Source organism: Talpa occidentalis, unplaced genomic scaffold (assembly GCF_014898055.3).
Source record: "Talpa occidentalis isolate TD23 unplaced genomic scaffold, MPIMG_talOcc4v2.1 talOcc4.17, whole genome shotgun sequence".
NCBI classification, from domain to species: Eukaryota; Metazoa; Chordata; class Mammalia; order Eulipotyphla; family Talpidae; genus Talpa; species Talpa occidentalis.
The window spans coordinates 3,814,713-3,831,610 of NW_023601754.1; the positions used below are offsets into that span (position 1 = coordinate 3,814,713).

The 16,898-nt window shown below is 42.2% G+C and overlaps 1 long non-coding RNA gene across 5 annotated transcripts in view; it reads left to right on the forward strand.

Moving 5' to 3' along the window:
* LOC119248893 (uncharacterized) overlaps window positions 1-16,898 on the forward strand; it is an 80,580-nt gene that overhangs the window by 35,004 nt on the left and 28,678 nt on the right. For 4 of the 5 annotated variants that reach the window (XR_008552369.1, XR_008552374.1, XR_008552370.1 and 1 more), the window contains one exon: window positions 10,012-10,161. This is a non-coding gene — a long non-coding RNA (uncharacterized LOC119248893). Of the gene's footprint in view, window positions 1-5,496; window positions 6,012-10,011; window positions 10,162-16,898 lie in introns of those variants that run through there. The other variant, XR_005126000.2, reaches the window with a different exon arrangement.

The following is a 16,898-nucleotide window of genomic DNA, read 5'->3' on the forward strand; positions in this document are numbered from 1 at the left end:
GCTGTGCATTTGGGAAGTTCTGTTTTCTTGGAAAATGTCCAGACATTTTCCTGTCCTGCAAAGGAATGTTAAGGTGTTTACATTAAAGTGATGATGGAGATATGCGCTTATTGAAATAGATTGCAATGATTCCTTAATGAAAAAAAGCACAATACGGCTGAATATATACTGTGATCTCATTGTTAAGAATATTTTTATTGATCTGTATGTCTGGATAGTCATAAAAAATTTAACAGTAACTATCTCTGTATCATGAATGATGAGGGTAGATTTTTTTTCCTGCAGTAAACTAATAACTATTACGCATTAAAATAGAATTTTCAAAAACAGGTACAATCAGAACTCTCATACAGATGTAAAAATGAACACACATAAAGAGTGAATTTTTCTCATAATGAGGGAGTCAGGAAAATATAGATAACAGGTCACAGGAAAGTCAGAGAAGCTCAAAATATATGGAGTAAAGAAATGTTGAAAGAAAGGAGCATGAAGGTAAAACTGAGTTTTCTGCACAAGAGGAAATCCTTTAACCCTACTGGATGGATCAGCATTTGCATGCCTGTCACTACCTACACGTTAACAGGATTTTAAAATAGTTCAACGACAATGAGGGGTTACAATCATATAATGGCAAATAATTTATGTGTATAATAAATTGGTTTTTTTGGTTTTTTTGTTTTTTGGGGTTTTTTGTGGGACCCTTGCTGGCAGCCGGGGAATGAACCAGCGCTGCAGAGGCTACGGGCAGCCTCCCAGCCCAGCGCTCAACCGCTGCACCACCAGGGGAAGCCCCTATAATAAATTGTTTTAAAGGAAACAAAAGGACTTCTGAACACCTTAGAACCAACTTCCACTTGTACCCATTTCTGGTCTGTACTTTACTTCGTTTGTGCTGTTGCCCCCATCTCGTGGTCTCTAAATTGGATGATCCCGACCACACAGTCTTTCTGTGAGGATTCCATGTAAAGTGATTACCGACTTGCCACATTGAGAGCACCTAATACTCCAGTTATATGGGTCACTGAAGTACAGCGTCTGGCTCATAATGGCACCCTATCAAAACTGAATGGATGAACGAAGGAATAAAAATACAGACTCCAGTGGTGAGAATTATATTTGGCAACAAAGCGGGCTCATGAAGGCAGAATCTTGGAGCCTGTCAACAGCTCCCTGATTCATCCACCTGTTCCCACATGGAAGCATCTTGCTCACGACATCCTTGTCCGTTCTGGAGGTAAACCCGACACGCTCACTTTGAGGAATTATAACCAGATCAGAGTTCCATGCAGGTCACTGTTCACCTCTGTTCCTGAAAACGCAAGTGTTCATCAAACCCCAAATCCTTCTTAGATGATCGATCTGAAAAGACCAACTATAAAATGAATTCGAAAGGAAATTTGTCACTCACCAAATTTTCCCTGGGATTTGCCCCAGTATAGATTATTGCATTTTTACCTTCCCCCCGCCCCCTGCCCCCAGCCCCTTCCTGGCCTGGTGTGGTGTGGTTGAGTCAATAACCAACCTCCCGTTCTCTTCCAAGGGCCAGAAGGAGCAGACTGAGAACTGTTTGCAGTGCTCTGTAGGGAACGGATGCGGGTCCCAGGGAACTGCTGCGGGTCCTCCTGACTCGGAGCTCACGTGGGAATGGAGCTGTGGTTTGGAACTCAGGGTGGAGATAGCAGAAGGAGGCAGAAGGCACTGCAGTGTGAGAACTACAGGGGACTTCAGAGCTGCAGACGTGGGGGCAACTGATTACGGGAGAGGGATGCATTAAACTAAGGTTCTCAGTGTAACTCCAGAAATCAAGGCATGGAAAGCAGCTGGGGTGGGGGGGGGCAGCACATGCGCGCCCCCACCCAGACAGCACGCATGCTCTGAAAATAACCAAGAAGACTTGATGCCTTCACCCTGGACTGATCTCAAGGCTCACTGACCACTGATTAATGTGAGTCTTTCACAGCATTCACAGGTGAGGTGGTTATTTTTTCAAACATCCAGTTTTCACCAAGATATCTTAGCACACACAAAGAAGCAGGAAACATGACTCAATTAAAGGAGCAAATTATATATCCAGAAACAGTCGATGAAGAAACATACATATCAGACCTGCTGGATAAAGACTTTAAAATAACTGTCTTAATAGGTTCAAAGAGCTGAAGGAGAGCTGTATTCATACGAGATAAAAAAGGGAAATGCAAATCAAAACCACAGATACTGACACACACATTCAAAGGCCTGTTGTCTGTGGGTCTGCGAATCCTAAGCAGCCTGTGCGGCCACCATTTTTGTTACCTGAAGTTCTGCATTCCTGTACAAGGTCAGAATGGCTCGGTCAGTCAGTTATAGGAGCCCAACCTTACAAGGTACCTGTCAAATCAATCAAGAGCAGAAAGTGTGCTCACCCTGGGAAGGGCATGCATCATAAGGCATGAACCGGACCTCCTGGGGGCTGTTGACTGATGTATAACAAGGAACCCCAGATCAATGAAATGCCTTGTTGATAAGATTGGAACCCTGGGGTCTGGGGTATGGTTTCAGTTACAACACTTGGTCATCAAGTAGATAAGAATTATCTGGTCAGCAGACTTATGTCCCCCTGAAGCCCTAGATAACATAAGCACATTTTCAGTTTCTCCCATCTTTTTCTCCTACCCCATGTAACTGATGCTGTGTGATTATTCTGTCAATAAAAAGGCCATGATCTTGCTCATTCAGCAGCTTCCTGCATTGTGTAGCCTGCTCCACAACTCCCATTTATTAATGTGGTGTTGCTGATGCAACAATTTTTTTAAAAATTAAAACATAAAAATGACATGTTTTGCAAGGATGTGGAGAGCTGGGGCCCTGTGCATTATCGGTGGGAATGTAAAATGATATAGCTGCTATGCAGAGTGGTTTGGCAATTCCGCAAAAATATAAGCAGAGAATTACCATATGATCCAGCAATTCTACTTTTGGATATGTCCCCAGAGACATGAAAACAGGGACTGGAACAGATACTTGCGTACCCATGTTTATAGCAGCATTATTCATAACAGCCAAAAGTGTAGAAGCAACCCAGGTGTCCACTGATGGATAAATGGATTGTTTAAATGTGATATATACATGCAGTGGAATATTACTCAGCCTTTAAGAAGAAGGAAATTCTACTAAACTCTGTAACATGGATGGCCCTTGAAGACAGCATCATGCTAAGAGAAGTAAGCTAGTCACAAAGTGACCTGTATTTCATGATTCCTCACAAATGTGGTTCCTAGAGTAATCAAGTTCATAGTGACAGGAAGTAGAAGGGTGCTTACTAGGGGTCGAGGGGTTGGGGAGTGAGGAGTTAGTATGCAGTGGGTAGAGTGTCAGTAGGGAAAGATGAAAAACTTCTGGAGATGGACGGTAACGATGGTTGCACAGCAGTGTGAATGTACATTGTCACAGAATTGTACACTTAAAATGATCAGGTTTATGTTATATTTTATCACATTACAAATTAGTGATCAAATTCTTCTTAAAATATTTCCAGTAGTACACCCAGAAGCTTTTGAGTTTCCTAGTTGCAGTGACCAGTCCCATATTTTCCTCTTATGAGTTATATTATTATATTTTCTTTCATTTATATACTATAGGTAAGTATTTCTTAAGCAAGTTTATAGATTCCTAGAGAGAACTGTGGATATATACTCAACCCTTAAATATCTCTATGGTATTTTAAGTTGCACTTTGGAAGCATTGTCAATATTAAGCATTTAATATCTGGATCACCTGGAAAACCACCTTTGCCTTGACTAGCCCCACACAATTTGAGCCTGTGTTGACATTTGGGAACTCACATGTTATATCAACAGTGTTCTATCACAGAGAGAGTAGAGGCAGACTTCACTCTTAAAAGATGCATTCATGTAAAGGCAAATGGTGGCATTGAGATTCTTGAGCAGTGAGAATGGAGAAATGTTATGTAGAACTGAATCGTCCCTCACCCCACAAGAATGAAGGAATCCCCCCTAAGAAAGACCTGACCACAGCATTGTGGCCCAGCTGTAATCAGTGTGGTATGTGGTTTCTGCCCACCAGGTCCTCCATCACCTTAGAGTAATGCTGCTAACACACATCTTTCATTTTGCAGTATTCCTTTCAATTAATGTGCAAATTTATTTTTGTTGTTTACGTGAACGAAAGTCATCAAGTTAGGGGGTTAGGAAAGATTTCATATTTATACTTGTTTATACAAGTTCACATTATAATAAAAGGATTTTAATGTTTTTAGTGGAGGGTAAGCACATATGAAGACTTTGTAACTTGCATGGGAATCAGCGGGCAGTTAGCGATTCAGGTGCAATATTTATAATTGCATTATTAGATTTGAAACTCCTTTAAATTTGAAGAGTCTGGATTTAACTGACAAGGAAACATGTGAGAAGCGATGGAAATGGATTGTAAATGTCAGCATCATGTTTGATCATACCAAGGTGACCTTAAAATGCCATCTTATCCACTTTAATTTAACAAGGCTGATTTCCTAAAATATCAAATATTTGATATAACCAAGAATATATATTGAACTACTGGAACAAATAGCTAGAAGATATTTCAGTTGTCCTACTTGAAAAAGCAAGATGTAGGCAAACTCTTCTCAACGTGGATGGGGGTGGGGGGTAGGCAGGGAGGAGGGCCTCCTTAAGTGGAAAGTTTTATCTTTCCTCTTCATCGAAAACTGGGAGAGTCAGTCTTACCCAGACACAAAGAACATTTTCTTTTAAAGGATTTAATCTGAGGGACCCTGTTCCCCCAAATGCCTGCCATCAGCATGTCATTCTTTTATTCAGACATCACAGCCCCTCGTTTTTTTAAATGCAGTTTCCCTGGGAAGTGCTAAAGGCAAGTTAAATCACTAAAATCTTAATGAACAAGCATTCATCTGATGGCTTTATTCCCTGAAATGAACATATGAAGATAGAAAAAGATAAAAATAAATAATTTTTTTATATCCTCATTTATGGACAACTAATCCCTTTGCAGACACTGCGGGGACTTTATTCTCTGAACCCTACAGCTCTTTAAGGGAGAGTTTTTACCCACTTTACAGATGAAGACACTGAAGTAGAGCATTAAAGTGATTTGCCCAGTCACACAGCTCATTGGAGGGGCCAGAATTTGAACCCACGTCTGGCTCCAATGTCTATATCCTTTTCTCTGCTGTGTGTGTGTGGAAAGTTAAATGTAGTCAATTTGGCTATGGAGCATCGAAGATACACCTCTTGTCATCATTTTGCTGAGAACAAATCCAGTTGTGACATCAGTCCTCATTGACTGGCCACCTGTCCAGCTGTTCTCTGAAGTGGAGTTCAATCATTAAGGAGAAATTTCTTACCAGAGTTGTTCCTCTGGAATCTCTGAATGATGGTGTCTTGGACACTTCAGACTCCACAGGTTAGGAATCCATATTACCCCTCCAGAAATGAAGTGGCAGGTATTGTGAAATTTTCAGGAACTTTTTATGTCTTGCAGAGAACCTCAGGACTCAACATTTGTAGAAAGAAGAAGACAGAAGCAGGATTGAACGCAGAGGAGTTTAACTGTAACACAGGACCACCAAGCCCTGGCCCAACAGCGCAAGGAGCTCTGGAATGCTACGGGCCCTGAGTCAGCATTCCCAGTGGCTCCAGTAAAATTTCTTCTTTCAAGAGGGATCTGACTGGTGTTTCCCTCTCCATCACAAACATATGCTATTAAGAAAGACAACTACTACACATTGTGTTAAGTATAGCACTGAAAGAAGAAGCTAGATCCAAATGAGTTTATCCTCTAGGATCCCATCTCTAGATACATATATTTCATTTATATATTCCAGAATGATTGACATGATAGAATTCAGAAGAGTGCTATCTTATAGAGGGGCATATTGGCCAGAGAAGGCTGAGGGAGGTTCCTGGGGGGTAACCACCTTGTTCTGTTACTTGATCTGAGGCTGGCTGCATGGTTATATTCCCTTGCTAAAAATTCTTCACATTCTATGTGTATGATTTATACACTTTTAAAATATTCATATTTTATTTCAATAAAATATATCAAGAATAAAATAAACATCAAACATTTATTTAAGGCACAGAAAAATCTAGTTAGTATCAAAACCATGATGGGTTTGACTGCCAAGTAAAAGAAATTAGTTGTTGTTTTTTTAATATTTTAAGAAAATTATATTAGTGTGGTATGTGGCTATTGCAAAAAATTTGATGGCAGTCATTGGATGGCAAAAATTGGGCAAACAGTAGGCCTCATGTAACATGTTACCTTTCTAGAACTCCCCCCGAATGTTGTGGATATTCCGACACATAGCAATGCTCTGTTACCCACTTAAAAGCACTTCAGACTGGTGGGTATGTGTCTGTTTGATTCCTTAATTCTGTTTGTCACTTAAAACTGGATGCCATGCAATCTTAGGTCATCTCTTTTGTGGAGGAAATAAAAAATGAAATATCAGAACTGGCATATCAAACAGTAGAATTTTCTCTTCCTCTTATTTTGATTTTTGAAACCCCTGGTAGCAAAGAAGTTTCTTCCTTAACCCTTATATCTTTTCCTTTCTCTTTCTATTTCTGAATGACAGGAGATGGGCAAAAAAAAAAAGAGGAAAAAATACACTTCAAATATTCAGTATTATTTTTCCCATTTCTGGGAAAGGGAGTGTCCAGAAGGTACCAAAAGAGAGTATTTCGACCCACAGGATGTGTGTTTTGGTTAAAATCCTGAAGACACCCTTAAATATCTCTAGTCCTCGATCACTGCATTTTGACTGAGATCACATCATCACCTCTCAGCGACCCACACCCAGCTCCTGCCTCAGCCCCAGGTCTCAAGACGCATCTTCTCTCTGAAACTTTTCCTACCTACTCTAGTGCAGACATCACCCCTTCTTCTGTATTTCTTTACAGAATTATAACAACTGCTAGCTTGTATGCCTAGAGTCATATGAGACTGCATATACATTATGGTGATAATAGCATTATGATAACTGTAGTAGGTGTTTGTCATTTGAAGGCTGGCTAAAACAGCCTTTCTTTTTAAAAGTTCTGCAATTTCCTTGGGGGAGAGACCTTGCTGTTGGGTAACAGTCTTCCTGGGAGGGCAGTTCTTCATGACTGCACAAACCAAAGGTCTAGTTCCTTCCTCTCCTCCGCATCCCAGGACAGGGGATGAGGGAGCGGGACAGGCACATGACCTAAGCTCAGCCCATGCGTCATTCACACCTGGGACTTTGAGTCTTCAGGCTGCTGGACAAGGGTGAAAAGAGAGACTGAAGTGGCTGAGGTCCATCCGCAGCTGGGGACAGAGCAGAGCTGTTTTCTGCGTGCCACAGGCTATGCTGTGCCCCAACCACCAGGCCACACACACAGCCTTCTGCTGTGGCCCCAGGGGTCGGGAGTCATCATGAGTTTCAGAGAAATACCGGAGAAGGAACCACCTCCAATTCCTTTCTTCTGGAGCATAGGTTTGCCTGGAATTATTTTTAATGTATAATGTCCAAAAATGTGTCATTTGCTGAAATTCTTTAGATTTGGCCTCCCTGGGCTATTTTATATTTGGATTAAAACAAATAGGCATGTGAGGGAAACACATGCACATTTCCCTTAACGTTGTGGAAACCGATTGTATCACTTAAAATCACATCATTTAATCTAATTTGCCCACATCATTACCCAGTTATTTCTAGTACCTTTGCACTGGCACCCACTGGTGTAGCCTTCTGTTCAGGCAGGGGGTCCGCTCTCCCTGCCCCCTGCCCCAGCCTTACTTCTGTCACCTACTTTTCCCTTAACTCACACTTTTTTTTCAATTATTACAACAAAAGCTTTCAAGTTTCGGAAAACAATACTGTTTTCTTCCCCACGCCAGCTGTTCCCTGACACAAACAGTGATACTAAACATTGCTGGCGATTGTTATGAAAATGCATTTCTCTGTATCCTGTTGTCATGGCAGCTAAAGATCAAGACATGCCTGCCACACGCAGCAGTTTATACTGATTCGAAAGACTGTTTGGAGGGAAACATTAAAATGTATAATTGAATGCATTTGAAACCAGAGCCCAACAAAGTACAGTATCAGTTATTCCAATAACATTTCTAAAGCAAAGTACATCGTTTATTTCAATCAATGTTGTGTTCATTATTTATGCTCGTAGTTACTTTAATTTTAAACACGCTGGTGATTTTATTATTTTTCTGGGCATGCAGAATCTCCAGTTTACCTTTACTCAGGCAGTGACCACCCCAGCACCAACAGCAACACCCAAGTCACAGTGAAGACTGCTGTGGCATTTTCTCTGTTGCTTCTTTGTTTGCAGGGCTGGGGGCAACTCTTAGGTGAATTTCTCCCTTGGACAGCAACTGCTTGAAATGTCACGGCGTGGCCAATTCCCCTTCATCCAGATTGTCATTTCACTGTAATACTCTTCTGTGTATATATCAGTGTTTTGCTTCTTTGTGGGAGATCGGGAGAAAGATGGGGGCGGGGTAGGGGGATGCCAGAGAGAGAATGTAAAGGATTTAGATGCAAATAATTGACTACAAAATACCACTTTTATTAACAATTTGGATGGTGATTCTTGTCCCTAATCCTCATATTGGTTATCCCTCAAAATCACCCGGGGAGACCATTGGCATTTGGCAGGAGGGAAGTAGAGGCATGGGAAGATTAAGGGACGAGGATCACAAAACAGATCAGTAGCTGAACTAGGATGAGAACTCAGAATTCTGACATTCCTGAGCCTTTGTTCAGCCTGTGACCTGCTGGACATGGGCCTGGGGAATTTTATTGAGATTGTCTAAAGCTTAACTGGCTGCCACTCCTCCGAGGATAATTAGTTACACTGCTTTTCCCACAGTTAGTATGCACACCAACGTTTTGGCCTTGACTTTATGAAACTGATTTTACCCCACTGATTTCATCCTCCCAAATTCTTGCTCCTTCAAAATTGATATTTGCATGAAAGCAACTAGTAGCTTGCCCTAACGTCTAGCTTTCTCTCAAGTTGTGCCCCTGAATCAAATACATACATCAACACTCGGAGTGTGTTCATATAAAATGACCAATGTAAATGTATGTCCCCTCTCATCCTTAACCAAAATTGATAGAATGTGGTGAACCTGGCTAAGTCATGGAAATTGGAAGCAGCAGAAAGTAATTGACAGAGGGTGTCTGTGCCTCAGTCACTAAACTGAGTGTTTTGCACATGGTCACTCTACAGTAACACATTGAACTAAGTTGTTACTGTTGGCCTCATGTCTACAATAAGGAAACTGAGGCCCGTGGGAGTTAAGTGGCTTGCCCGTGTAACACAGCGAGCAAGAGGTGAATGTGACCGTGTGGCTTCAGAGACTGCGTGCTCTCAGCACGATGCTGAACTGAGTCACCTGCAGGACACAGCGGCCAAGAGGTCTGTTCTAGAGCCCAGCCAGCCAGAGTCCACGTTTCTGCGGTGTGCATGATCTTGCAGAAAGGACTCCCCTGGGCTCCAGATTCACATGTTATGATTGCGTTTGTTAAATAAAGTCACTAGCAAGTCCTCAGAAATGTTAGCTGCCCACTCCTGTTAAGGAATGAACAAAATCAGAGCTAATGAGCCAAGAGGACAGTTCTAGAATGAAAGGCCCACAGGGGTACGGGCACCTTCCTGACACCGTCCTGCCCCTTCTGCTAAAGGGTGTGCAGGACAGAAGGGGGAAGTGCAAGAAGAGAATGCCGTGACCAGGGCGCAGAGGAAGCTCTTCCACGTGAGAGGAGGCTGGCGTGTTTTGGACAAATTAAGGTACGAAGGAGCCAAAACAAGCCGCGCTCTGGGGAATGAAAGGCGCTCTAATGAGGAGCTGGTTTGAGGCAGTGGCTTCCCGGGGTGACTGAATTAAACACTCACTTCAGCCAAACAACTAGTCTAACTGATTCTTTATTTACCACGTTCTTAGTCGCCTGACCTCAGCGGCTCCTTGGCACACGGTCATCCTCTTTTCTTTCTGCCTTTATCTTAGAGTTGGAAGAGCTGAAATTCCTACTCCAGGAAAGAAACCTCTTGTAAGAAACCGTGAAACCAGAGAAAGTCCCGACTTCTGTGTGGCCAGCCAGGGGGGAGTGACGGACTCACCGTATGTGGAAAATTCTGCTGAGACCTTCTAGTCCAAGTGAGTGTCTCCCAAGAGCTCCATGGTCCGGGGCTCTAGCCTGGTGCTGCTCTTGCATCTGTCTGTTTCCCTGGAGTGCTGTTCTGGAAGGCACTGGCCTGGCGTAGGCACCCAAGTCTTGTCTAGGGATCAGAGGCCCGGGGTTGAGTCGGACTCGCTCCCTCACTGCGTGGCCATGGGCAAGTCATGTTTCCCCTTAAGTCTATTTCCTCGTTTGTAAAATAAGAGCCTTTTATCTGCTTTAGGAGCCTATGGATTTTGTGAATGCACTCTGTGAAAAAGAGATCCTTTGATCAGTAGATACCATCCGGAACACGATTCATTATTGGGAGGGGGGCATCATTTTCATGGTTCGTGGTTTTAGATGCTAATCACCAGTCCCTAGGGACTTAGAATAATTTCACCATCAAAATTTTCCATTATAGTGGCATTATAGATCTGTTTCAACAAGCCTGCTCAAGTAACTTTTCCACTGCAAATTCACATGATAATAGCATTATAAATGGCATCTCCAAAGACTTCAATTAAAATTGATTTGTCATTGTAATCTTAGCTAATAATGGTATGGTAATGGCATTATAATGAGAAGATCAAAGACTTACACTAAAATTATTTTGGCATTGTTATCCTATATTCTGAATGGCTTTGAATAGGCTGCTCTATACATGGATTTTGAAACTATTGTGTCACAGTAATAGTAAAAGCTCCGCGTAGGTAATGGCATCATCCACTCCCTCCAAAGCCCAGCCCGGAATTTCTTCTACCCCTTTCATTCCCCATAAAGGGGGAGTTCAAACAGAGTCTCTTTCTGATTCCCCCTACCCCGTGCTCTGGGAAAAGTAGGAGACTAAGAGATGCTAATGAGTGCCTAGCAGCTCTGGGTAAGCGAGGACATGGGCTGCCCTGGGGGGGTGGGGGGGTGGGAGGGGGCTGTGCCCTGCTCACCTGAGACAGAAACTTGACCTGAACCCAAGGGTCCTGTGGGTGGGGACACGCCTGACTCTACCACAGTCCGTGCTGTGGGTTGGTGACCCTGCAGCTCCCAGGCTCAGTGCCTCTTGCGTCTTATCCATTGGCCCTCTGCGCTCACCACCCTCACTCTCGAGTGGCGTTGAGTCCTTCGGCTCCTAGTTCTCTGGCTGTGAGGCCAGCTGTAGGTGTGGTGGTTTTGTCTTGTTTATTCTGACAAGGAGATAAACAGAACAAACTGTGGACTCAGTTCATATGTACCTCAGAGATGACTGCAAGGTTTTACTGGCAGCCTCGGCTAGAGAATATTGTTATTATATTGATGGACATTAACACCAGTGGTCAGCTCCTTCCTACTCCATGATAACAGCTGTCCTAAACACCCTAAGTATGGCAGATTCTTGTTATTCATGTTAGTCATGTTCTAGAAGATACCCGTGAACACGGAGTTAATGGATGCTGAACCACTGCTCCAAGGGGACCTCAGAGTTAGGTTCCTGTGAGCCTCTGGTCACGTTTTTATCTACCGATGGATTACGAACTTTGTTTTCCATGTGTTTTTGTTTAAAGCTACTTTATTTAATACATATTGTTGAGTTGTTTACAGCGAACACGCAGCCAATAGCACTACAACTCAGGGCTGAGTGAGGTTTACTTATGTAAGTTATCTAGCTTGTATTTTTTCCATAAGGCAGATCACAGCCCTCTTGGGCCTAGAAACACTGGACAGCACCTCAGTGTTCTGCTTACAGGCCAATTTAAATAGGCAAATCACCAACAGAAATTCTAAAAACAAGGTGTTAAATAGACCATGAGAACACTGAGGGCTGAAACCAGACAGCTGAGGGTCACCTGGGTCAGCCTCACCTGGACACCTGTGCTGTGAGCAACTAAGCTCCCCCTGCACACCCACCAAGGACCCCAAAATTGCCACAGATACTGATTTGGAGATTACAAATAAATGCTAGTGAGCAGGCAAATTCAAAAATACACATTCTGTGAATGATAAGAATCCACCATTTAATCATTTATTTCCTCTTCACGTCAGCTCCATATTTTAAGTATTACCATCCTCGTTTCTTAGTGAGGAAGCAGAGGCAACAGAGTAGGCAGCTTGCTCAGGGTTCAGTTTTAATTCAAATTAAGTGACCTGGTTTTATTTCTTTTTTAAAATTAAATAAGTCATATGCTTATGTTCAGGGTTTTTTGTTTTATTTTTTTTTTTTTCCTTAGGGGATAGAGTCATGAAGGTAATGTGGCTCTAGTGTTTGGAGGGGACGAGATATCTTTGTGCTTCCAATTTCTCCAGTCTTTGAGCCAGGCCAGGTTGGAGGCTAGCAGATGCAGATGTAGTAGACACTTGTGGGCCTAACTCAGGTCCATTCTTGTCCCCTCCTCTTCCTTCCTGTTAAAATGCCAGCCCTTGGGGCGGCTCAACACTAAAAACAGGGCCCCTCCACAGTGCCAACACGATCTCAATACTACGAGCCAGTCAGGACAATCTCCATTTCCCAAATGAAGCTGCTTTCTGCAGGACCTGTGTTGCAATTCTAGCCAAAAAGAAAGTAAAGGAGACCACTGTAGGGCTCAGGGAGAGGTTTTCCTTTCTTTGGAAAGAGATGTCTGAGAAAGACGCTTCCTTTTCTGACTCTAGATGTCTCTCGGTGAGAACCTGATCCTCAGAACCAGGCCGCGTCTCTGTCCAGAGACGACAAGGGATGACAGTCCTGAAAGGTGTAATGTGAGTGTTGTTAAGGCAGAAACCCAAGCGTCCCTGAACTCACCGTCCCTCAGCCTTTTGAACATGTGAGCTACACCTCTGCTTTTTGAATGCCTTTTAATTAGTTTTGAGGGGAGAAACTGAAATGCCCTAACAGACATGGGCATTTCGCATGGGAATCCATTCGAATGGAGAACTAGGAGACACTTAGTACAGAAATTATGTAGACAGACGCGCACAGGGTGTTGAACCCTATTTAGAAAGGACAATGTATTGGTTGCTAAGAGATGCCAAGAGGATATAAACAGTCGGGAAATGTCCCCTACTCAGAGACAAGTTATAATCTAATTAGTTGAGAAAGCCAAATACAGACAGTTCAACAAGAATTCTTGTGCAAATAAACAGTAAATTCTATTCAATTCTGCCAGTATTAATTCTCAAACACATGGTAGGGGGTCTGTTGATCAACTAGAACTATTCCCTGTCCTATACAGTCTAGTAGGGAAAACCACTGACAGGTGATTATAAGGCAAGGAATACTGTAAAGAGATGTGTGGGGAGGGAGGTGACTGAGCGATCAGCTTCTGTCGGCAGACACAAGAAAGCCCCATGTCTCTCTTGCTCCAATTCTTCAGTGGTTTCCAGTTACACTTCCTTCACTCCGCAAACATTTACTGAGTAATTAGAAGACAATACAGTGAACAAATGAGCAAGTACATATGATGTCAGAGGTAATTGTTGGCAAGAAAAATGGAATAGGAATAGAAGACAGAGGGTAGAGGTGTTGGGGCTTTGGGGTGCTGTTTTATACGGGATGGTGAGTAGATGGCATTTGGGCAGGAAACTGGAGAAAGAAAGGAAGTAGCATGTTTGTGAGTATCTGGGAAAAGAGCTACAGGCAGAAGGAACAGCAAGTGCAGAGGTCCTGAGGCAGAGAGTGCCTGGCAATCTCGAGGAAGAAGAAGCTGCTCGATGGAATATTCTGGAACAGAATGAAAAATGGGAAATCTGTGGGAGTTGTGATCAGAGAGCCAGTCAGAGCAAAACCAAACGTACCTTGAAGTTAATGAAACCCTAAAAATGCTCAGAAAGTCATCGGTTTTAGTATAATCTAGGAAGAAAAAGCTATTTTAGCCACAATCAGTTAAGACTGCTCATTTCACTGTGACTTCTCGAGTACATTTTCCTCCAGGCTGGGTTTCTAAAGAGATTACAGTATTTGGGGGTCCTGGCAAAAAGGGACTTACTTTGGGGATCCATCTAGTCTGGATTAGTGAGATATACTCATGCTGATCACAGTCACATCCATGACTAGCTGTTCCTGAGTAGGCGTGGCTCCCAGGAATACCCCTGCAGCTCATCACCCGCTCTGTCACCCAAAGATGCAGGCTCAGAGGTCCAGTGGGAATAGGAATGTGTCTACAGAGTCCAGGTCTGGGTAAGAAGCATCAGGGTTTCAACATGCAAAACCAGAAGTTTGTCTTTAGAAAATTCTCCCAGTTATCTGATATGCAAACTCATAAGCAGAAGCTTCAGTTCTGATTAATGTTAATCACAATGGATGCTCTCGCCCATGAGGAATATTCAATAGTTCAGGGATGACAGTGACACCTTTGGTGATGGGATCTTGAAAATCAGGGTGTCTCGTCCATGGGTACAAACCCCAAGCAACGCAACAAACCACAAGTCTGTGTGTGAAGTCACCCGCCATCAATAATAAAAAACAAATTTCAAACCATCAGGCTAGAGGAAAACTGAATTATCTTTCCATTCTCTCTATCGAACATGATATTATAATATCCTTGTCACATGAAGAGGCAATCAGAGTGTGTACAGACAGGGAACTCAGGAAAATATATGACAGGGGTGGTTCAGGCCGTTGATTAATAAAAACATTACACTGTCTTTCTGGCTTTCGTGATGTTTGTGTTATTTGTCAGTGTTTTGACTTGAAATTTGCAGCGAGTTATTTTCTCATACTAAAAACAAATTCACTTTCAAGTGTTATTTTGTATTTCTAATTTTGTATTATCTATCTTTAAGAGCACCCTAAAACTGTTTCAGCTGCTGGTCTCAGAACACTCAAGTGGGCTCCGTTTGGAGAGCTGCTGAGACGTGTCACGAACCCAGCTAAGGGCTAGAAGGTCGTTCAGCAGCAAAGCTCAGTAGCAATTGCAACCCCGAAATTTTGGGGATTTCATGGAAGCAGATATCTAAAAAGTGTTTTTGAGGGGACCGGTGTTGGATTTCTAACTTTAAAAATAAAAAGCCATATAAATAAACATTTAAAACAACAGTGTAAACAACTATGAACCAGAGACACTCTGAGGGGGGTGGGGGTGGGGAAAGGAGGGATTGGGGTCAAAATAAGGGGGTTGTAATTGTATGGGGAATATAAAAATAAAATTTAAATAAATAAATACATAAAATAACCATGTATCTATTGTGGTTATGTATTTTTTTAATAGTTCTTCTACATATACTGAAGTTTTTAATGGATAGAATTATACTTACATTTTATTATAAGTTTTTCCAACAGGGAATGGGATGGGGTGGGGGTTTGCACAGAAGCTTAAATAAAACAAGATTGTGAGTATTTGGACACGTGGGATGTCAGTTCCATGTGGGTTTATTACAGACTTAAATTTTGTACATGCTGGCAATTTTCAAATAAAAGGTATAAAAATTAATAACATACCCAAAATTCTGTAAAAGAAAAGTGATGAGCACACCAGGAGTTCTGAGGCCATGAAGAACCATCCTTTATAGTAACCTTAAGAAAAACTATACTGTGCTTCATGCAATTTGCAGCAACATGGATGGCGCTGGAAGGGATCATGCTCAGTGAAATAAGCCAAAAAGAAAAAGAAAAATACCGGAATAACTATAAGAAAGTGAAAATCAAAATCAACAAAAACTATGAACCAGAGACACTTTTTGGGGGGTGGGGAGCGGGAGGGGAGGGATTGGGGTCAGAATGGGGGGGTTGCAATTGTATGGGGAATATAAAAATAAAATTTATTAATTTAAAAAAAAAAGAAAAACTATACTGTGCTTATTTTTGTTACTGTTGTTTCGTAGTCGATTAATGAAACTCATCCCAAGGTGTTTAGGGGCCACCGATGTGGGAATAAGGTCACAAATAGAAATTAGAGGCATTTAAAGGGGGAAGGAAAAGAAGCTGTAAAAGCGTTCAGTATCCATCTACTGGGAAGTCTTTTCAGGCCTTGCTATCCTATGAGGTCTGATTGGTAACTGGCCTCGAGCTTCTAGAGCTTTCTGATCCAGTCCCTAATGAACCGGATGGCACCAGATTTTCCCATCCACATCTCTGCTCACTGAGCACATCAAGCCTCCACTTATTCATTTCATGATTCAAATGAGTAAGACCCTTTCAATAGGTTAAATCTCTCCACTGAACAAGCTTGTCTGTTATCTGGAAATATATGGTCACATGAACTTACTCAAAACACAACATTTTCTCATTATAATGAGACATGATTATTAATGGCAGAGTGCCCATCAGAAATGAAACTAATCCTTCATTTTGTTCAAAATAAATGTGCTCTAAAAAGTACAGAGATGGTAAAGTTAATTTGAGAGTAATCAATTCCTGCATTTTAAATGAACGTAATTATGTAATCATTAAATTATTTAATGGGCTTCATTAGGCGTATTTCTGGTTTGGGTGTCACTTTTTTTTATCCCAATTAGCTCAAGTGCTAAAATTATTTTTTTATTACTGGTAAGAGTATTAATCCAAGTCAGGAGGAGCAGAGCTGGGGTCTGTGCCGCCCCACCTGGAGGCTATGCTGGGCCATCCCTCCCCTACCAAGGGGAATCACTGTCTCAGAAATACACAGTCGATTAAGGTTCAAGGAAATAACTCCAGCAGGTCCACGGCATATGTCTGACCACTGAACTCTATCAGATTCAAATGGGCGCTCCATGGAAAGTGACCTGCGGGTCACTAGAAAACAGAAACGCTATTTCCCAAGGAAAGCCTGCGTAGATGCCCCTACCGGTGCTGTATTATCACAAGCAGAAG